Raw genomic sequence first — 24,850 nt, 5'->3', positions numbered from 1 at the left:
ACTCTGTACTCTCCAGACGATCCCAGCGTAAATAGAGCTATCGCAACGCGTTTTTGCAATGGAATCGCGTTGCGCCAGTTTGTGTCGGCTTTGTGCAGGTTTTTGAGGAAGCCACAGAGTGTTTCAAAACTAGTGCGGTTCATGCGGAAGTGCGTCTTAAAGAAATGGTCATCGTTGCAATTGCAATTAACTTCCCAGAAAGAAGACTGCCGATTCTGCAATAGAGGAAGTATCATTTATAAAAGGACAAGAACTGATTACTTATAATCTGATTTACCAATTTCCAGAGGGATCTCTGAGTAGCGTTCCTCTGCAGTAACCCGTAAAGCAATAGCTGCTGTCTTCGCAAATGTTGCAAAATTATGAAGTTTTTTTCTTTTCTTTTTTTATATAAGGCCATTGAACTTGCGTAGCTTGCCAGCACTGACTGCAAAACTTGTATATTTGCAGTATACGCAAGAAAAAGTTCGCTTAAACACTTATTGTTTTCCATTTTACCAATTTATTTTAAATAAACAAAAATTCTTTTAAGACAGCTGACAGCCACTCGTTAATCGAGCAGCTGATTGTGTGTGAAACACAAAAATCTAATACTTAATTAAAAACTTAATTGACTCAATTAATTTTCTGTCTGAAAACAGTATTAGGATATTGGTTTAAGGGTGCCACTCAATTTCGATTCTAGTAAATTTAACTAAAGCTATTAACGTGGATATCAAATTACAGGAATTTTTAAGAAATTTAATCCAGAAATATTTTTGATGAGGTTTGCCATGTTTTTTTTTGTAATACAAGTTGGTGTCTCATTCCCTTAAAGCTGAATTTGGTTTTTTAAACAGATGGTAACACCCTTCCACTTGTTGTTTAGAAATAAAGCCTTTTCAAAGCCATTTCGACTGCTACCCTTATTGTAGAAATTCTTTTAACTTAATAGTAGTTTTTTTTTTTTTTAAATGACAGTTCATGATCTAACCTAGCCATGAACATTCTCCTCGCCGAGACGAACAAGGTGTGCATGTTTCTACAATCGGACCACGGCAACATAGAGTTTATCGATGTCAAACTTTAAGGAGCTTCATTTTTGTTGTTTTGGTGGAATAATTGGACGTTCTCCCACTTTGTTTACTTGATTTTAAACGTTTACAATTTTAAATGTCGTAACACGTATTTTGTAAACTTTTTGAGTAAAAATTTTCATAAAAATAATTTTGGCCGCCTAAATCGGTCAAATACCCCTTTGTGCATTGTTTTGGAGTCCAAAAAAGAAAAAAACATATATTTACAAACGTCAAAGCAAAGTATAAAAGAGGATTCATAGAAAGAAAAAGTAGATAACAATACAGGGTTGCTTTACGAAGTACATACAACTATTAGTATGCTGACATACATTTGGTTTGTCTTTTGAAAGCAAGAGTGCTTTTGAGCAACATGGATATATATGAACCCATTATATTTTGTCTTGTAAATAAAATGGCAAGTGTTAATCTAGCCAGCAAAAACCCGAAAATGGATCCCAAAAAGGAAAAAAAGTGGATGAAAGGCGGATTTTCGTCCGTTTACCGATTCCATTTTCGAATACTTCGACGATGCGTTTTCCACCTAAGTGGGCGGCAGAAACGCATGTACAGACAAGAACTGAAAATTGTTTTAAAACGGATACGTTTTTCGCTATTCTGAAATATGTTTTTTCCTTCTGCACTTCACAGATGCTTTTTCAGGGTTCGAAAAAAATTAAATAAGGCAGCTCCTTAGAGCACTCGTACCCGGCACTTTCATGAAAATACAATTATTGCTTTCAAATAACTTAGTAACTAATTGGCAGAAAATTGTCGTAAAATTGTTCATGCAACCCTGTGAAGTGCGGTTAATGAGAAGAGCAGAGGGTATGTTCAATAAGAAAACAAAATGACATGAAAACGAAATGTAAGAAATATTAAATGTCATTCAAATAAAATAGAAAAAAAAAAATCTAAAATTTTTTTTTATGTATCTACAATCAAAGGAATAAAATAAAATAGTGTAACAAAATATTTTTTAGCAAGAAACTTTTGTTAAAACTGCACTAAAATGAATAAAATAAAATAAGTTAAGCTTTCGTTATAGCCAAATATTGAAAGGAATTACTCAAACCCTAATAAAAATTGCTGATAATTTTCTTGCTAAAAAAATCTTTTGTTACACAATTTTATTTTATTCCTTTGATTGTACATGTTAAATAAAAGCTTGTTTTTAAAACAATTTTTTTTTTTATATTACTTTATTTTGAACTTTTTAGTTTAATTTTGTAACATTTGTTTTGCTAAAAAATCTTTTGTTACACTATTTTATTTTATTTGTTTGTACATGTTCAATAAAAGCTTGTTTTAAAAAAATATTTTTTTTGTATTATTTTATTTTGAACTGTTTAGCCTAAATTTATAAAACCCGGACATAATATTTTTATTTAGGGCTCACACTCACTTCTTTCGAAAGCATGTTTCTGATTGAAAGCGTTTTCTAATTGTCGATCGCGTTGTCTATACATTAAGATACATTTAAGATAAGATTCTCTTTCTAAGAAAGCTTGTTTCGCTGTACCATAGTTCGACAACAATTCACTCTCATCTCTATAAGGTACTTAATGAACCAGTAAACTATAAAATTAGTTTTCACTATCACTTCCAAATATTTACCGTTATAGAGCTATTCCACGTCAAACCAACAGTCGATAAAAATCAATGTCTCCGATCATACCCCTGATTTTTTTTTCTTTATCACCAGATATAGTTTGTGTTAGATGGAAAACTGTGAATACAATTTTTTGAACAAGTTATGATTTTTTTGAAATGTCATTTAATCAACGCAGAAAAAAAAGTTTTACAGTTTTCTGTATAACCTTGCCGGATTTGGGAGTACTAAAGTTCTTTTTTAAAAGTATTAAATAAATTAAAAATGAGGGCCATTAAATGTTGTTTTGTATTTTTGACGCCACAATAGTAAAACGTTTTTTCAAAATCGAGGATTTCTCCCAAGGCTCAACTTTTAAAAATCTTTAAATTTTACATAAAATGTGCACCACTAAAGTTTATCTTTTTGCGAAGTTTAATCCAGTTTTACGCAATAGCTTGGAAATTATTCATGATTTTAAGTTTTGAAAATTAAATCTCAGCAAATTCGAACTTGCGGCGTTTATTCAAGTTGTCATACATATAATCAGTAGTTAGTATTGTTTATGCGTCACATAATCAGAGTATTTAGGAATAATTGCGATTTCTTCCCGTTTAGGTACATTATAAACATAAATTTTTCCCTTTTTCACTACTGAGTGAGAGAAAACCAATAGCGCACGAGTCCAAGTGTACTTGACTGCACTATCACCGATGATTGCAATTGATAAACATAACTACAAATGTGCTTTTAAACCGCATTTAAACTCTTTTTTACCAAATTGTAAAACCTTTGTGAGTAAAGATTGAAGCAGGTAAGTGCACAGTTCTCTAACTTTTGACAACAGCTCGACAACAGCTGAGAAATATTTAGCACTCTCTGTTTTGCCCAAAAGTTGGAATGCATATAAAATTCAAAGTGAATTTGGAGTCACGCGCCATTTGGCTGAATCCGTAAAACAAATGGACAAAACAGGGTATTCTTGCGGTACCACTACCCAGATGTAGTAAAACTTTAGACGCTCGAATCGTGAAATCGATAATCGATTTTTATAATTCGGATGAGGTAAACAGAGCGCTACCTGTCAAAAGAGATTTCATCACATTGCGCATCGATGGTGAAAAACAGGTAACTAAACTTTAATGGTCATATGAAAAAATTCAGTTTCAGAAGCGTCTTATGATATGCACTCTAAGACGCTTAGGGCCAGTTTTTCAGTGCACGGCCGTGGTTTAAACTAAGTTTAAACGCCCGATCTGGCTGGTTTAAGCTAAGATCAGCCAATCAAATGTCAGCCAGCTGTTCAATTTAAACTCAGTTTACTTAATCTAAGTTTAAACTGACACTGAAAAACTGGCCCTTAGAGTTTTATAAGGAGATATCGAAGGATGCAGAAAATGCTGTAGGATTCTCAAAGTTTGCATCCCTTCGACCGCAACACTATGTTTTGCCGGCGCACAGTGCGTAATTTGGGTGATTTAGGGGAAGGAAAATCGGAAATCGAAGTTGCTAAAAAAAAGTTCAGATACGATATGTGTGCGTATAGATATCTGATATAATAGAAAATCGGTCCCCAATTGTTAGAAGATTACCTGGAAGAATTCTGAGCTTGTGCAAACATGCCTGTTTTGACGAACGAAAATCGCCAGTTTTCCGGCCTTTATCAATCAGTGGGCGTATCCATCTCATTTCATAACGAGACCGCAGTCTTGGGTATACTTTGCATTTTACACATTGTAAACTTAATTAAAAACATTATTTTGAAATTTTAGACGGCAACCTTACATATCAATTACGCTCCTTTAGATATAAAAAAAAATGGGATTTCGCTTTTTTCATATAAGCATATAAATTGTTTGACAGCGTGTGACATTTGGATCTCTTCAGGAACCTTTAACTGGACATCTGTATATCAAGGGCCAATAGTAAGAATTTGCACAAAATTGCACAATTAAAAAAAAGTCGATTTAAAGTCAACCTTTGGTTAAAAAAAATCGGGTTTTTGTGTATTTTTGGTGACAAGAAATTAGTCAGTGGGATTTTTCTTATTTTGAGGCATGGCAAATCTCAAATCAAATCAAATCGACCTTAAGGTGAAGAAACACAAATAATAATTTAAGTTTTCTTTTTTTTTTGTTTTGATTTTTGTATACTTAGTTCTTGTAAAACACTATGGTTAATGCAAAAGGTGAAAACTGTCAGCCAAAATGGTGCGAAGATATTAGAAATCAAATTATATAATCATATTTATATTTTTTGTGAATATATTGCCTACTATGTATCTAATACATATCGCAAATATTAACAAAATCAGTCTATAAATACGGGCTTTCAAAATATTTAGACCCCGGCGCCACCTAACGGGTAAATTTTTTGCAGAAATATTCCTGCACATGCAACCAATATACGTGGAAAAAATAACCCAGATTCGACCATACCTAACAGAGATATATCACTTTTAATTTTTGACTATAAAGGCCCTCCCCTGGAAATGCCCATATAAAATATTAGTCTTATGGAATCACCCACATCCTTTGAAAGCGTAATTATACAGTATATTAGAAGTACATAACCAAAAAAAAAATATATATTCTAGAGTCAAAATTGTGGGAGCTATGATTTTCCAGGGATGTTGCGAATATTTGCATTCGCATTCATTATGCGAATTATTCGCATCATTTTACACATTCGCATTCGACATTCGCATCAAATTATACGAATGTTTTGCGAATGCCAATGTGTACATTGGCAGAGGATCCACTTTAATATTGATGAAATGGCTCTAACAGCCCGATTCTGTGCACTTGATAAATAAAATTTTTTTATAATTTGTAAATTTTTTCTTATTTATCAAGAATTGGAATTCTAGCACAGAAATCAAAAGCTCTTTTCTTGATAAATTATCGAGATTGAAAATACTATTGACAAGCGTTTACAAATTGAAATTTGATAGGAAAATTATAAATTTTGTATATTAAAGAATTTGATTCTATCATTTAAATACTGCTTGTGTCATCAGTTGAACCTGGGACTCGGATAATTTATAGCCGATATCTCTACCTACTCAGCTACGGCAGTCAAAAGGTTTTTTGCTTTTAAATTCGTATTTTTCATATGTGACAATGAAATCAGCTCCACTCATATGGAAATCAGTTCTCCTCTTGTGGAAATCGCAGAGCTTTTTATTTTATAAATATTGACACAGAATGCGATGGGAGCTTTTACTTGATAAAAATCGTAATAAAATTGCTTTACAAACAACACTGTAGGTAAAAATTAAGGTTTTGAAATATCACAGCTAAACGGCGAAACACGTANAACGGCCAAATACGTAAACTTAATTTTGGCCTCTAGATTACGATGGCGTTTTCAGAAAATCCGTATCACGTCAAAATTTTGAGATATTTAGGGGGGAAGTTTTAGAGTTCTGAAAGTTAATTTTTCGTCGTTTAAAACACTGTGCTCAGGGTTTGAATTTTTTTCTGGGCAAAGGTTTTGATAACTGGGATCTTTTAAATTCAATGGCGTCCTCCGTTTTTTCAGATTGGCTCTAGTTTTTGAGATAACGGCGCTTGTTAATAATTACCTCAGTTTCAAGGTTATTTTACTAAAATGTTGCACGTGACTGTATTTTGATATTACCTTAGCTATTTCTGAAAATCATGAAAATCGGTTCACTGATTGTTCAGATATGTGGATTTGCGTTACAACTCATACTTTATTTCGTAATATTTTTTTATAATATTAGTTTATATACTATTTTGACCTAAATTTGGGTTCTCTTCAATCCCGTTTTGGCATATTTTGCTAGTTTCGATTGCTTTAATGATTTTTTGAATATCCTTTGCCTCCGGCGATCGACCAGCAAAAGTCCGCCAACATTGAATTCAATCGTTTTCCAGCGAATCGGTCCTCAAAACACATAATGGATTGGTGAAATCTCTCTCCTACCTCGTCGGTTTCTGTTGAAAGCTGTTGCTCGTAAAAGTCAAAGTGACTGTGTAGCATGTGGATTTTAAGCGACATGTGCAAATCAAAGGCGTCAAAAGATTCCATCAAGTTCGCAATAAAAATGGCATATTCTGGTGAACGATTTTTACACAGAACGTGTTTAATTAAAGCCCGAACTGCATCCCATGCAACGGCTGCTGTGCCATCAAGAATTTCCAAGAAGCCTTGTTCCTTCATTAATCTTCTGATGTCCGTCTCATTAAGCACACCTGAGATAAAAATTATAGGGTTCTTAAAGCAAGAGAGATATAATAAAATATGTGAGCGAAAATCTCTCAAAAGAGCCACCCAAAATTTGACGATCAAGATATTTTGGCACAAATCACTTTATTCGGTTTACAACCACTTGAGAGATTTTCCCTCATATACAATCAAAAAACTACCTTCACGGATTTTTTCTACGGAAAGTTTTGGAAAGGCATTATTTTTCAAATATAGGAATGTAGTTTCGTTGACTCTAACCAACTGTTTGATGTAATTCTTTACAACACCTCGTTTGATATGAAAATCGGGAAGCATGATTTTATTAAGCGCTATCAAGGGCTCGTGAACTATATTGAATTGACCAATCGATTGTTCCTTGCTTTTTGGCCAATCACATTTGGTATAGTGATTGCATTTGGCTCTACTATCCCAATGACAGAACAAACAACAGTATTTAGTGTAGCCCGTTTGCATGCCTGATAGTAGTGAGAGAACTTTAAAATCACAGTTCACGCGCCACCTGTGCTCTTCGTACTTGATGCAATCTAAGATTAATTGCATTGTTTCGTATGATTCCTTTATTCCAACCGCATACAAGATGGGAACGGGTTTCTTGCTATCGCGATAGATTCGCATTCGCGAATGTGAAAAATATGACATTCGAAACATCCCTAATACAAACAGTTCTGGTACTCATGCAGTGCTGATGAAAATTTAAACTTTGCTCAACGATAACACCGTAGCATCTCTTCGTTACAAGCAATGGGATCAATTAGACAGTTTGTGTGCCAATCACTTGACGTATTATCCGCCAATTTCGATAAGTGATTCGCACTTTCAAACTCATTATAGGAGCAACTTGGAAACGATACACAGTGCCGCATAAGTGGGCAAAAATCGAAAAATTCGTTATCTGCAATGTGAATTTGTTTCGTATTTTTGTAAAGACAATTTATCCACTAAACAGAATTAAACAGACATTTCCCTAAAAAATTAATTATATGGCGCCAAGAAGCCACTAAAATCGACAAATTTTATACTAAGAATTTTAATAAGAGCATAGCCATGCGTAAGCTCTTCACAGAAAAAATTTCAGAAATATATTCTTTGAAATAAAATGTTGGTTTGACGTTTCTTGTTTCCATATAGATAGTAGAGAATTACAGGAATTAAAATTTTGGAATAAAATTAAACATAAGGTGTCCCTGCGTTATTCCAGAAAAACAATTTTTTTTAACAAAATTTCAAAAAATGCTAAATTTTAATGGAATGAATAAAAAATATGTGTAAAAATAGGTTATTTTTACTTTCCTTTTATTAGCTCGGGATGTAACTATGTAATATTGATGCGCCTAAAAGATGCAGCGATTTCTATTCTCAAGTTACAAACCTGATGACAGTACGAATAGCAATTATAATAGGGAGGTTTTAGTTTTTTAAACTATAATTTTATTTATTAAATAGTACGGGCTTTTAGCTTTCAAAATGAGAAATAAAAACCTGCTCATTTTTTGCACTTTCTGAAGTAATGCGTTTTTCGCTAATGCATAAAATCATTTTTTCATTTTTTATCAGTGCCTTGAGATCTGCACGATTCGTTCAATTTTTAAAAATGAAGTGTCAGATTAAAAAGCTTGACCTGTGGACAATAGAATGTTTATTTTTTTTTAAGAGTTGCCACCTGTTAAAAAATTAAATTGTTAAATCAATTACAAAGAGATGGGTATCAGTCGAAATGTATATTAACTACATGTAGAGAGTTGCCACCTGTTTGAAAAATCAAATTCCACTTGGATTAAATTAATTAGGTAATTGAAATAGATAGGTATAACCATAAGGGAGTCAGACGAAAGAGGGTTAAGAAGGTTTTAGCTTAAACATATTACGAATAGGGTTACCACCTGTTTGTAAAGTCGAATTTAGTTAAACTAAAATAATAAGTACGTCAAACCATATGATTATGCCATCGTATTTGTTATTTTATTACAAATACATTCATTGTCAATCAGTGATTTGTTCTGTTACTGTATCGTGAACTTTAATCTTCCACCATTTAACAAATTAAGCATATTAATGGCCGTAAACTTATATATTTTAAACTATAGTTAAATCGTTAATAGATAAGCTAACGGCCCTAACACCTTTATAGTATGTATGTATAAAAACGTAAGGAGCATACAATACATATACNTTTTTTTTTAAGAGTTGCCACCTGTTAAAAAATTAAATTGTTAAATCAATTACAAAGAGATGGGTATCAGTCGAAATGTATATTAACTACATGTAGAGAGTTGCCACCTGTTTGAAAAATCAAATTCCACTTGGATTAAATTAATTAGGTAATTGAAATAGATAGGTATAACCATAAGGGAGTCAGACGAAAGAGGGTTAAGAAGGTTTTAGCTTAAACATATTACGAATAGGGTTACCACCTGTTTGTAAAGTCGAATTTAGTTAAACTAAAATAATAATTACGTCAAACCATATGATTATGCCATCGTATTTGTTATTTTATTACAAATACATTCATTGTCAATCAGTGATTTGTTCTGTTACTGTATCGTGAACTTTAATCTTCCACCATTTAACAAATTAAGCATATTAATGGCCGTAAACTTATATATTTTAAACTATAGTTAAATCGTTAATAGATAAGCTAACGGCCCTAACACCTTTATAGTATGTATGTATAAAAACGTAAGGAGCATACAATACATATACATATGTATATATATCAGTATTTCTTACTTTAAAAGTTCATCTCTTACCTAAATGAAAAAAATGAGATCAAATTAAGCATATACAACTTTTTCGTGCCAAGGATGAATAAATTCTCCAAGGCGCTAAAAAAAGGGCTAGGGGCAATTTTAAATTTATGTGGCCAAAAAAAGTATGTGGTAGCTAAATCTAACCACCAAAGGGCTATAACGGCAACACTGCTTGGGCCAGCCTTGGCAACTCTTCTCCAACACAATTTCATCGACAAGAAGCAATCCGAACACTTAAAAGAAATGAAGAATCAGCTGCAACCTGGATGTATGATAGTGATTGGATATTTTGCCGAGAATTACTCGTTTATAGGGCAAGATGCTGTCCAGGGATATTACTGGTCGAATGAACAGGCCACTATGCTTCCTTGGATATGTTACTACCAAATATGCGATGAACATTGCCATGATATCGGACTACTTGAAACACGATGTTTCTGCTGTCAGTGAAGTTCATAAAATGCAAACTACCTTCAGTAAACAAGATAATTTATTACTCTCATTTTCGTTGGTGTTTCCGACAGGGTAGGAGTGTGATGTAATGTGGAACGATTTTCCGTCATCCCTTGTCAAATTTGGTTTGGAGACAAACCGGTTTCGGCGTTGTGCCATCTTCAGTGTCTCCAAACCGAATTTGACAAGGGATGACGGAAAATCGTTCCACATTAGATCATAATTTATTACTCTGACGGCGCAGCCAGCCAATACAAAAACAGAAAAACATTCTAAACGTTTGTCTGCATGAGCAGGATCCTGGAGTACCAGCCGAGTGGAATTTGTTTGCCTCTTACCACGGTAAAGGTCCCTGTGATGGGTTGGGTGGAACTATAAAGCATGGGGCGCAAACGCCAGTCTGCGACGGCCTTTTGATATGGTTATCACCAGATTCTAACTCTCATCGATATCTACAATAGGGAATAGGCCAGCGTACCTAATACCACAACTGTTTTTGTCTCGAAAGAAAAAGTTCTTGAGATGGAAAATTCATTGCAGATTTTCGGGTATTAAATCAATTCCAGGAACGCGGGGCTATCATTGTTTCATGCCAGCGTCAACAGGGACTATCACTGCAAAAAATGTTTCAGATTCAATCAGTTGCAAGAAAATCAAAATAACAGAGGATTTACTAGCACTGCAATTGGCTAATTCGGAAGTAATAGATGTTAGGAATGAAAAATGGTGAATTGGAAGAATATGTAGAAAATATTTGGTTGCTAACGAATTCGATGCCTCTTTGATGTAGCCTCATGGTCCTGCTGGGTGTTTTAAGTTTCCAACGAAGAGAAGGCCGGTGACATTGGCATTTGAAACGATTCTATATGAAACAAAAGTAGTGAACGAGAAGAGAACGCAATTATTCGTAAATACTCTGATTATGTGAAGCATAAAAATCTCAAAAAATGTAAATAAATTATTTTAGCATTTTTCAATTTTCGGTATTTCGTTCCATCACATCAATCACGTCGAAAACTTATCATGTACAGAGCTGGGTCGTAATGATTCCTTTAGGAATTAAATTACTCCCAATTACAGATTACAAGGAATTGTAATTAGGAATCAATTCCTTCAGTCCACAGCAAAGGAATCGATTACTTCTTTAATTCCATTACAAGGAATTTCATATTGTAATTGGAATAAATTACGTGCTAGTAATGTAATTTTTTTTCCAATTCCTTTGAAAGGAATTGAAAATGTAATTGATTTTTTTTTTTTCAATTCCATTATCTGGAATTGCAAGCGTACTTTAGTTTTTTCAATTACTCAAAGGAATTGTACAATGTGGAATTTTTGTTGTGGTCAAAGATTAAAATCGAAAGCACACATTGGACATCTTCTATGTACATATATCTATATATATAAAAATATTGTGTTCGTATATCACGGTCATCAAAACCCGAGAACGGCTGAACCGATTTGAACAATTTTTTTTATTATTCGGTATAATACCAGAAGCAATGATATCGCAAAAATTTTGAGGGTTGCCACCTATTTTAAAATTTTTAAACCCAATTATATTGATAAAATTAATGAGTTATTACAATATGGGTATCAAGTTAAAGAGGTTTACGAAAGATAACTGCTGGAAGTATTTTTGACGAGGGTTGCCGCCTATTTGAAAATTTAAACTCAGTCAAATTGTTAAAAAAATGAAATATTGCCATGTGGGTGTCAAACTAAAGAGTTTTAAAAAGGCTTACAGTCTACCATGAACACTTCCAGAAATATGCAATATGAAAAGTTCGATTTATATGGGAGGTGCCACGCCCCATTCTCCAACCATGCAAATATTTCTCCATGAATATGGAATGGGTCTTATATATGTATATATCACCATACCCAGTTCTAGTCCTCTACCACAAATATATGCAGTTTAAAAATTCGGTTTGTATGGGAGGTGCCACACCCCCTTTCTATATCGAAACTTTTTTTTAGTCTATAACCATCCTTGGAAAGTCTGCAGTAGATTCCGAAATTTCAAAAAAATCAGTACGGCCTTTCTCGAGCTTTGCGAACAGAAAAAAACGCCTTTCAAAATATATATTAGTATAGACTAGCCAATATCTGCTTGTTTTGCGGCTTAGAACACTACTACCGATGAAAATCGATGGATAAATAAACAAGTTTGCAAGGGTTAAGTGAAATTGCAATAATTTTTTGTATGAAATACTAGCAGGAAATAATGTTACCCATACGCCACATCGTACATGACCGTATGATCATGTTAAAGTTTGAATTTTTTTCATTCGCAATGAAAACTTAAAATGAAAATAACTTGACTAAATCGTCGGTCCCTACGAAGAGTAGCACATTTCACTATTCGCGTGGAAGACTAGCACATTTCACTATTAGCGTGGAAGACTAGCACATTTCATTATCCGCGTCGAAAAGTAGCACATTTCAAATTTTTGCGTGGAAGAGTAGCACATTTCATTATTTGCGTAGAAGACTAGCACATTTCAGATTTTTGCGTGGAAGACTAGCACATTTCAGAATTTTGCGTGGAAGAGTAGCACACTTCAGATTTTTGCGTGGAAGAGTAGCACATTTCAGATTTTTGCGCGGAAGAGTAGCATATTTCACTATTTGCGTGGAAGACTAGCACATTTCAGATTTTTGCGTGGTAGAGTAGCACATTTCAGATTTTTGCGTGGAAGACTAGCACATTTCAGATGTTTGCGTGGAAGAGTAGCACATTTAAACTAAATCATAAAAGCATAATTTATATTGGAAATTCAAGTGCTTATTTTATATTTGTGTAATTCTATTATAGAATTCATAAAATTCCGACGGTATATCCTATGATTCCTTTGATTATTTTTGTCGCATTTGCTACTATATGACGAATAAACACAATTTATTTTTATATGAAAGAAAACCGCAACAACGGAAATTTTTTAGCCACTTGAAACTTGCACATTATTGCAATAAAATTTAAAGGGCTTTAATTCTATATACTCAAAAAATTCTTAGAAAAAAATTATTTGACATTTGGATGAACATTTTTAGATTTTTTTAGTTTTCTATAAAGTTTTAAATTTGGGTTTATATCATGATTCAATAATACAAGGTTGTGTAATTTGTGACAGCTAAAATTTGACACTCCTCTATCTAGATTTGTATTTTGGAAGTAGGAAAAAGGGGAAGAATGTGATCGCATTTTGCGAAAACGGTAGTAGAATGGTACTACAAAAAGTACGCAAAGTATACAATTAGAAGTAAAATGTGTATTATTAATTCTATGCGAATTTGCAATATATTTGGTGTTTTAATGGAAATACTAAACAATACATAAAAATATGCATTTTCGAATTAAGTTCTTCGTCATTTCCGGAAACAAATCTAGAATGCCGACCGTTCAGCTATGCAAAAACTATAAATGCGGATCAATAGAACTTTTTATGCTCATTTCAGCCATGCCAAAATGATTTGGCGCAAGTAAAAAATGAAGAGGTTCTAGAAGGTTAAAGTTCAGTTTTTAGATATTTTAAATATTAATATGTTATGTAATTTATAACCAATTAAACAGCTAATGACGTCACCATAAAGGTCATTAATTTGTTCTTCAGCTGATGTACATAATTTATAGCTTTTTGTATTTTTAAACCAAAACCACTAAAAATCCAAGAAATATTATTTTTTCATGAAATAACCTGTTTTGAAAAAACTGCATAATTAATGGTAAAGAATTTTATATAATTTAGAAAGTACAAGTTATTATCTTTAATTCGATATTACATACTTTATCATGATCTACTTTTGGGTTTCAACAATTTAGTGATAATAAAAAATACAAATAAACCTCTTATATCTTCTTTTTTTACCAGTGACAAATAAATTTGGTATCGTTGAAATCAGCGTAAAAAGTTCTATCAATCGGCATGTTTGGTTATTTTATAGCTAAACGGTCGCTATTCTACACTTGTTCTAGAAAATTACGCAAACCAAGGTGACGCCAACGAATATTTAGTATGAAGAATTTTTGGTTTTACTACTAATATCACTCTAGAGTAAGCAACATTATGCACAAGTAAAGGAGCCGATTTTATGTATGGGAGCGAGAAGACTGTTTTATTACAAAACCTTTCTATTATTGAATCATGGGTTTATATGGACTTCTTCAGAGAATGAACTTTATTTTAATGAAAATTCTTAAAAATAAGTGGAAAACAATATCACTTTGAAATGAGGTGCTTTTGATATGACTGCATGTACATTAGGGTGGTCCAAAAACAGTAGTCGGAATTGTAATGCTCTCACTCCCTAGGATTGTTGTATATAGAAAAGTGTACCCATATTTTTTTTTTAAATCAAAAAATATTTAGTGGTCGTTCAAAGCGCTCAAAGTTTTCCATGTATTTTTGTATGGGAAAAAACAACTTTTCGTAGAAATGGTATAGAATTTTTGAAAATCAATATTTTTCGATCAGAAAACTCTGGTTATTTTCAGGAGACTTTCAATAATAATACGCAATTATTTATTTAACAATTTTTTAATACTAACGATTTTTTATTTGTCCCCCATTGCATTTTTCGGGGTTTTTGGGGTTTTTGGCGGACCTACAAATTATAGTTGCGATGAAAAAAGGTTAAATAAACAATTGGGTATTATTATTGGGAATCCTGCAGCTGAAAAAAGTTTTCCGATAGAAAAATAGTTTTTTTGAATTATATACCATTTCTACCAAAAGTGTTTTTCCCCATATAAAATATGTACATGGGAAACTTTGGGCGCTTTGAGCGACCTCTAACTATTTTTTGATTTCAAAATAAAAAATAGGGATATATTTTTTCGATATAGAACAATCTTGGGGGGTGAGAGCATAAAAATTCCGACTTTACTTTTTCACATGCATTTTTGGACCACCCTAATGCACATATATGTTTCTCGTATTTATAAATAGATTCCCTGAGGAAGACGCGAATATGCGTCCAAACGAGTAGGAGGAAAATAAACGTTTATTCTTGTTGTAATAAAATACCGAAAAGCTCCATACACAACATTAAACTCTCAGCTTAGTCGAGGAGAAATAATTATTACATACACGTATGTTTGGTTTTTGTACGGCTGCTAGTACCACTTTATATGAATTCGCTATTCTTCTACGCGAGTATCTGAAATGTGCTACTCTTCCACGCAAAAATCTTAAATGTGCTAGTCTTCCACGCAAAAATCTGAAATGTGCTAGTCTTCCACGCAAATAGTGAAATGTGCTACTCTTCCACGCAAAAATCTGAAAAGTGCTAGTCTTCCACGCAAATAGTGAAATGTGCTACTCTTCCACGCAAAAATCTGAAATGTGCTACTCTTCCACGCAAAATTCTGAAATGTGCTACTCTTCCACGCGAATAGTGAAATGTGCTAGTCTTCCACGCGAAAATCTGAAATGTGCTACTTTTCGACGCGAATAATGAAATGTGCTAGTCTTCGACGCGAAAAGTGAAATGTGCTAGTCTTCCACGGTAATTTGAGATGTGCTACTCTTCGTTGGGAGCGACGAAATGACCTTATCTAAAAAAACGGTATACAGATCCGTAACATACTACTTAAAATTAATTTTACGTCTCTCGGCGTTTTTTGTGTAATTTTAGCGTCGTTACAGTGTTATCATCAAAATTTAGCCATAGCAATGAAATTTGTTTATAAAACTCTTAGGAGGTAGGATCTCCAGTCCCACAGGGCTCGTAATTCAAGCGGACTCTATCCTCATTTGTAACGCAGGATACCAGTAAGAGTACTTCAAAGGCCCCAGAAGGCACGCCATTTTGGGTAGAATTAAGGGTACCATAATATACACAATTAACTCAGTGCATTTTTATAGATACGCAGAGAACAGCAGTGCCCAAGGCAGCAACATTTATGGGTCTCAAGCGCGTTCGCGGTAGGATCTGGAAAATTTAACCGTTACCCTATAAACTGAACAGCTACAGTTTAAGCTATTCAGTTTTCTTAAAGTCCAATTAGTAATACTACTTAGGTATAAGTTGTTTATTCAAGGCAGTTAGCAACCAAGAAATTTAACAAAGCTATTGCAATTCAACAGTAAAAATTTTTTTTTCATAAATTTTTCGATTACTTTTTAAATTACTTTGAGGAATGTAATTGGAAAAAAAAATCAATTAAATTTTCAATTCCTTTTAAAGGAATTGAAATAAAAGAAATTACATTACTAGAACGTAATTTATTCCAATTACAATATGAAATTCCTTGTAATGGAATTAAAGAAAAAAACAATTCTGGTTGGGCGCCAAGGAGGAGGTATTGGTTGGTTAGTTTGGTGTGACCTATCCTTAAACGGGTGAAGAAAGTAGTAAGTTCTTTCGAAACGGAAGTTGGATAAACGGATTTTTTGCATTCGGGATTAAAACCAGTGTATGGGTGATGGTTGGTAATTTGTTTTATTAGATCTTTTTTAGCTGAAGAGTGGAAAGTGATGGAGGGAGTTAGGTACATATTCTTAGCTGCCGTGTCGGCGTGCTCGTTTCCTTGTATGCCTTTGTGGCTGGGAATCCAAATAATTTTAATTTTATTCCCGTTTTTAACCAGTTGATCGCGGATTTCAGTGACAATTTCGTTGTAGTTGTAAATATTTTTTACGCATTCGATGACTGAGAAACTATCTGAATAAATGACAAACTTCCCTTTTTTGTTCGATGCATATTCGATAGCCTTTAGTATGGCGAGAGCTTCAGCGGTAAAGATGGAAGAATAAGTTGGAAGCCATCCACCGCATATGAGTGCCCCGCTTTTTTCGACAACAGCGAATGTAGTACTGTGGTCAGTTTTGAAACCATCCGTGAAAATTGGAACCCAGTCAGCTAGCTCTTTGTTAATTATTAGCTCATTGAAAAGTTGGACGAAAGTGCTATTGCATGTATTGCTTTTGATGTATGCATGTAGTTGTGCATCAATGGAAGAGGTTTGTAGTAGCCATGGTGCTTGCTGGCTAGCTAACTCTGGGTCTTTTGGTTACTATTTGGATTTCCAAGTCTTTGCAGTGAGAGATGCTACGTCTTAGGGTGGACATGACGCTGTGACTACGCTTGTGGCGGGACGCGATGCTAAAGGTATCAAACAGGAGTTTGTTGGTCGTATTCATTAATTTTGGTATGAGTTTAAGCGTGTTGGAGTATAGTCTTTCAGGGATAGATGGTAATCCGGCTTCAGCTAACACATAGTCGGAGATGTGGTAAATGCGTTAATGCTACGACGAATTGCGGCATAGTAGGGCTTAATAAGGAGCTTTAATTGGGAGTCGGCGCACCAACCGTAGATTGGGAGACCATAATCGATCTTAGATAGAACTAACGCCCTAGTTATATCGACAAGCGTGTTAGTGTGGATACGCAGATGTTTTGATGACAGGTATTTTATTATATTAAGCCTTGGAATAAGTTTTGTTCTGAGCTCAGAACAGTGATATTTGAAATTATTTTTGCTGTCGAACTTATTTTAAGATGGTTAACATTTTCTATGTCGGTACTGTCAATATCAGGCATGTTTTATTCAACCAAATAAAGCGAAATTAGCTTATTTCCTATGTTAGCCTAATTTTGGCAGTTGTTTGACTGCAAATAGTGTCAAAGTAAGTTTTTGCCTCTCTGATTGGCTGAAGGAGACAATTTCTGATGCTGAATGGCAATGCCTCCTGTTCAATATACAAGCCAAGACAGCTTTTCATAAGCCAATATAATTATGTTGGGTAAGTCCTTCATACAAAATAAGCTAATAGCTTAAATTTCTGGACAAATAAAACTCGGCTATTAACGCGCACAGAGGACCAGTGGTGCTTGCGGCATATATGGAGGATTTTGCATTTCTTGTAGGATAGGACTGCTCCAGAAAAATCCCCCCAAGAATTAATATATTGTAGTAAAATGGTAAATGTGTCCTGTACTTTAGCTAGATCTTTTTCCCTTCGATTTCGTTGAGTTTTTGTAGGGAAATTATGAAGAGCATGACAGACAACGGGGTTCCTTGCGGGATGCCGTTTGCGAGTGTGAAAGGGTTGGAGTAAACGCCATTGGCTTTAACTTGAAATCTGCGTCCGGAGAGAAACGACTTGATTAGATTATATATTTTCGGACCGATACCCCACAAAGCAAGTTGCTCAAGGACTGCATGAGCACCAACTCGATCGAAAGCTTTTTCGAAGTCTGTGGATAAAACAGTGACGTGATTTTTTGTTGAAAGTGCGTCACTGACAAAGTGTTGAAAGAGGAGAAGTGGGTCGAGGGTGCTATGGTTCTTTTTGAATGCAGCTTGGTTGTGATTAATTAAATTGTTTTTATTGACGAACCACATTAGCCTTTTGGTAAGCATTTTTTCCAGAATTTTACTCAGGCAGGGTAACAGGAAAATCGGCCGATAACTGTTGATGTCATTAGTTGGCTTGGAGGACTTCGGAATCGGAAGGAGTATAGCTGATAATCAAGTGTGGGGGTATGTGCCACTTTGACGAATTTTATTGTATAAAACTAGTAAAGTGTTTTTGGAGGATTTGGGAAGGTTCCGCAACATAATAATAATAATAGATTGGCGCTTACACATATATTAGTGTTTGGCCGAGCTTCTCCTCCGACTTGTGGCGTGCGCCTTGATGTTGTCATACAAAGCGGAGGAACCTACAGTTTTACGCCGACTCCGAACGGCGATTGTATTTTTATGAGAAGCTGTTTTTCATGGCAGAAATACTCACGGAGGTTTGCCATTGCCTGCCGAGGGACGACCGCTGTTAAGAAAAAACCTTTTTCTATATATATTTTTTTTGCGATGTTGCTTTGACCAGTGCTTGAACCCAGGTGCTGATGAGTGAAAGCGCGCAGTGCTTACCACTACACCACAGCGGCCGAGCGGTTCCGCAACTTAGGGTAGGAGATTCGATCTCTGACAGGGGTTCTACCTTTAGCATGTCGAAGAGAGTGTTCGAGTTCAGTGTAGGTGAAATCCACTTCCAGACTAAGTGCATCGTTCGAAACTCTGGATGGGCTATAGGGTTGGGAAAGGATTGTACTTTTATGATTAATGTACAGTGTAGGAAAGTTTAAAGTTTAAGTCTTCTGCGTAACTCGACCAGGCGTTTCCGAAGGCGTTGGCTATTTCTGTGGGTGAAGAAAAAAACCTATTTGGCAGTTGAATGATACTAATGGGAGTAGGTGGGAGTCCGGTTAGAGCATTGATTTTCGACCAAACTTTTTTGGGGTGGAGGATGGGTTAATGTCGGCCGCGAATTTGGCGATAGAGCTTGCTTTAGCTATTTTAACATTTTTTTTTGAATAATGCATTAGCGTTTTTGTATTCTATTAAGTAGAAGGTGATGATTTATATGTGTGCCACAGGATTTGTTTCCTGGTTCTTAGGATGCTCAGGTTTTTAAAGGGGTAATATTACTTTGTGGTATAGCAATGTTAGCAGCCGATTTAATGGATTTTGTGATATTGGCGGTCAACTGATGTATGTTAGAGGTGTTCCACACTTTAAACGTTTTTTCACACTTTGATTGATAAAGTTCCCAATTGGCATCATCGGTGTTGAATTTCGGAGCTCTGGTAAGCCGACACGGGTCTAACTTGGCTTGAATAACTGTGAGGATGGGGTAATGGTCGCTACTGTACAAATGTGTAGCGCCTTCCAACTGCAATTTGGGCTAAATTAGGAGGGTACTAACGTTAGGTCTACATTGGTGAATGTGTTGTGGGTAGAAAAATGAGTGGGGGACCCGACATTGAGGATTACTAAATTTTGGTACCTCGCTCATTGGCCTTTTCGGATCCTCATAAGGGGCTCCAAGCATTTAAGTCCCCTAAAATAATGGTGGGACTTTGGGATTCGGATAGAAGTGAGGAAATGTCGGTTTCAGAAAAGGTTTGAGCTGGGGGGATATAGATATTATTTATAGTAAACGAGGATGGCAGATTTATTTCGATAGCTATTGATTGGATGGTGGATATTTGTGGTATAATTTTGTGAGGGATATTACGACTGATGAGAATAGCAACCCCTTGTTTAGAAGTTTTGTTTTGGCTGCAATTGAAAAAATACCCCACGTAAGCTTTTGGGGTTGTAACATCAATAGTATCGTGCGGGATATGTGTTTCCTGTAGGCATATCACGTTAGGGTGAGTGTCTCTTATCAGTAGATCTAGTGGATGATAATTATTAAAGTAACCTTTGATATTCCATTGGATTATTTTGAATGGCATAAGACCTATATACATATGAATACAGAGTTACTGTACGGCTTATAATATATGTATGTAGTTGGGTTAAATATATATACGTAAATAAGGGAATTTGCAATATATTTCAATGTTAATGTTGCTGTTAAATTGAGTGAAAAAGTTGTAGATTATGTTAATACGAGTCTTAAATTAATGTTGGTGATTGCTGTTGTTGTTGGCTGCTTTTGACTTTATATATTCTTTCAAGGCTGATGTTGTTGAAGATGTGCTGATATTGTTGTTGTTGGTATGAAGAGATTGAGTTTTAAAATTGAGAGTGGGAAGGTGAGTTGTTTCAATTTCCATCGGACTGGCATCTGGTGTGGTGGTTTTTGTTGAGTTTCGGCAGAGTTGTTGGGGACATTGAGGATGTGCGAGGAAGAAGAGCGTGGATAATTTTCGTGGTGGGTTAGGCGTGTATCGGAGGTTGGCAAACCATGTGTTATTGTTGATGTTGACCAGGCAGGAAGTTCAGTTAGTTGAAGATCGTTGTAGGTTAGATGATAAGTTGTGTCTACATTATTATTATCTTCTATTTATTGAGTTTTGGTGGTAGATGTGTTGTTGGCAGATATGTTTGGAANTTTTATTGCAGTGTTGTTCGTATTTGGCGGTGTATTTTTATCAAGTAAATTTGTTGATTTGAGAGAACTAGCATATGAGTTGGCGGTGGGGAGTAGGGGGTTACGGATTTTATATATTTTGTTGGCTTCTTTCAATGTGCATTTTTCTTGGGTTTTTATTTTAAGCACCTCTTTTGCTTGTGTATATTTAGGACACGTGTTGGAAGAAGTAGCATGTTCACCTGAGCAGTTGGCGCAGAAAGTTCTGATGCATGGATCCGGAGTGTGCGGCCGGAGACTGCAGATCGGGCAGGCTGGAAGGTTTTTGCAGAACTTTTGTGTATGCCCTAGTTTTTGGCATATTTTACACCTCATGGGGTTTGGATAATGAGGACGGACTGAAGTTGTTATCCAGGTAATATCAATTTTTTCCGAAATAAAGTAGCAATCGAAGGATATTAATATAACACCTGTAGGCTTGAGGACTCCGTTTATTGGACGTTGGAATTTATACACGTTAGTAACATTATAGCATTATAATTCCTCGATTATCTCTGGTTCTGGGACGTTATTGAGGAAAGGAGCGTAAACCGTGCCTTTTGTGTTATTTAAGTCGGCGTGGTACTTTGAAGTTATTTCGCAAATGCCAGGAAGAAGTCGAGCGTCAATGAATTTCTTAACAGATTTTCGGTTTTTCACTAAGAGAATTAGACCACCGTCGGATTGGAAGTTTATTGAATTAATTTCATTGCATATCGCAAGCAGTGCTTTCTGTATTGAAAATATTGAGTAGTTGGAAAATGTTTTATTGGTGGCGATTGGCTTGATCACTATAAACTTGGGATCATCTTTTTTTGTTACGGGCAGTTCGGGAAAGTTTTCACACATTTTTGATGGTTTTTTACGTTTGGTACGAGGGGTGGGTGATAATAGAGCGAATCTATTCCCATAGTTGAAGGCCGAGGAGGCCATTACATTAGAGTTGGGATTAGCACAGTTCAACAGCTGTTAATTAAGTGTCATTGTCACAAAGAAAAAAGGTGTGGGTTCACTACACACGTAGAAATAGAACAAAAGCAGAATTGGGTTAACAGTCTATACGCTTAACACAACCGTTTGGTTCGAATGCTAGTCGGAGTTAATATTAAATAGTATAAAAAATGAGGAGTCAAAACTTGTTAATATGTGACGGTCTTATAATTACGCAACGCAGTTTAGTAATGTCATTACTAATAGGCAAAGAAAAATGGCGACCCTGGTTATGCATCGAAACATCGATTAATATAATTACGGGGCTTCTTCACAGGCAAACGCTTTATCTTAATCATGTTATTAGACAATATATGTATTGTCAATGGAGACAGCTGTTATCTTGATAAACAATGAGTGAAAATTTCTCAAGTGGGCCACCCAAAATTGCATGGTCAAGATTTTTTCAAACAAATAACTTTATTCGTTTTACAACCATAACAAAAAAATATATAATTTGAACAATTTTGCAAAATCTGAATTTTCACAAGAGTTTTGTTATTAACTTTTTTTTGATGAATTTAGTAATTATTTAATATCCACTGATTCATAGCATGTATCTAGCTGATTTTTTCCACGATAATAGTTAATTAGACAAACTTTATCCTGATTGTTTAAATTTTTCAACTAATCATTATTCTGTATAAAATTAAAAAAAAATTATAAACAAATGGAAATATTTATTACTTGATCAGATTTTTTTATCGTTTACATTGAATATCATTCCTTATTCTATAATACATTAATAAAAAAAAAAACATGGAAACTTGCACGGAGTTATTAATTTTTTTTCGGTCATGCCACGGGTGCTTTTGTCTTCATGTCGTGTGCCGCGCGGACTCGCAGCGAGCGTGGTGCAACCAGAGAACGCAAAAAAAAAATTTTTTTATAAACATAAGCACAAATTTTTAATATTTTNAAAAAGAAGTCTGATGAGGAGATGTGGTGATCTCCGAAATAGTGCTATAACTTCTACCGCTTAGACTTTGTTGCTTTTTCAATTTTTCCTAATAAACAATCGTGGTACAAAGCTCAATAAAAATATTAAAAATAAAATGTTAACAAGCCACAATAACATTGACAAATACTTAAGCACAAATTATTTAGTACAATATTTTTTAAAGTTGTATACATAAATATGTAGATTCGAGTGGTCCAAAAAAATTTTTTTCAAGATAGGGTTTGGGGGACCTTCCAAAATTTTTCCTCTTTCCGAAAGAGGTGCTGGTACCAAACCTTACATTTCTATGTATAAATTTAGAGGATGCTCATGATGCTCGTATTTTACACTAGAAGTATTGTGTACATATATTAAATAAACAATTGGTTAAGTATCCTAAGAACATTTCAAATTTAAATTATCCAAAAAAATCGCACAAGCTTCAGTTGTCATGGCTACAATAGCTTTTTATAAAAATCACTAATATTTTTGCCAGTTTCACAGCGATCTAGGAGCGCATTTCAAGGTCATTGAGCGCCCTGTATTGGTTGCAGTAGAAAACTGAAAGTTGGTATAGGTATTACAAATATCTAGGATGCAATTTTTTCCCCAATACAAAAATTGGACCACTCTAATGTACATACATAACATGCATATTTATATATGTACGTATGTATTTATGCATGGATTTTGTCTTTACAGAGAAAAATTAATGAAGAGGATAGAGAGTAAGTATAATCGTTTGTGCCGCAGAAACAAAAAACAACTAAGCACTTTTTAACACCCACAAAATAGTTTGCTACTTGTAGCAGTAATGCTGTATACCTACGGTGACCATCCGTTCTGTTTTTTGCAGGACCGTACTGTTTTTCGAAGGTCGCTCCTGCGTAGTTTTTCAAACCTGAAAAACCTGAAAATGTACTGATTTTTTCCAAATGTCCTGCATTTGTCCCGCATTTTATTCGTTATTTTAAAACTATCGGACAATGGGTGGATTTTTTCAAAAAGTGTTTTTTGGTACTTTTCGTAGCTTTTCTCCAATATCTCATGAAAAAATCTCCAAATCAACGTAAGCGACTTACAGCTCGAAGGGTATTGATGTGCCTCTTCCCAAAATATATAACTTGTGGCGACTTCAATGAAAATTATTAGTGCTACAGGCGACCATTTGCATTTTGTCTTCAAAGTCGAAAAAAGTGAGATTTTCAATCAAATACGCAGTTTCATTTGATTATTTTTCTTCATTATTTTAAAAATTCGATAAAGAAGATATATCATTACAGTAAACTTTGAGCCAAAGATAATAAAAAGCGGATTAGGAATGTAGATGCTATGGAGCGCAACCTGCACAAATTATATTTTTGTAAAGGGCACTTTGTAACTCGTCGTTTACGTCGATTCATGACGTCGATTTTTGACAAATAATTGCGAAAAGTACCAAAAAAAAAAACAAAAGAAGGGTATTGTTTTCGTTTTGAACGACTCAACATTTGCCTATAAAATAATCTTTTAAAGATTTTCACTTTTCGCGTAAGCTATTGTAATTATAATATCTTTTACTATACTTTGATAAATATTCATGTAAAAAAGATTAATATCGATGAAGAAAACGTGATTCATTTTTAAAGTTTAAAATGTATTAAGAATTTAGAATCATAAATACTCTTTTGATATTTTTATACTACGTAAATATATGTAGGCATATTTTTGAAAAATTGTCCTTAATTTTGAATTCATATTTATGGTCACCGTATGCATACCTGGAGGATGGTTCCGTGCGCAGAAGTGGAAAACTTTTGACTGCCATTCACCTGGGAGTGGCCAGAAGCGATTCTTGTGCGTACGGTTCAAATCGCAGCTCACAACGTCCGGATATTTATATCCACGTATCCTCTGGGTAGCAACCAAACACCCGTTTGGGAGCGAGCTAAAGTGAGAAGGCGTAAAACTTCGCGTGCGCTGGGTTTGGG

This window comes from Rhagoletis zephyria, unplaced genomic scaffold (assembly GCF_001687245.7).
Source record: "Rhagoletis zephyria isolate East Lansing unplaced genomic scaffold, Rhagoletis_zephyria_1.1 Rzeph_scaffold_01122, whole genome shotgun sequence".
Lineage (NCBI taxonomy): Eukaryota > Metazoa > Arthropoda > Insecta > Diptera > Tephritidae > Rhagoletis > Rhagoletis zephyria.
This window is presented reverse-complemented; position numbering follows the sequence as displayed.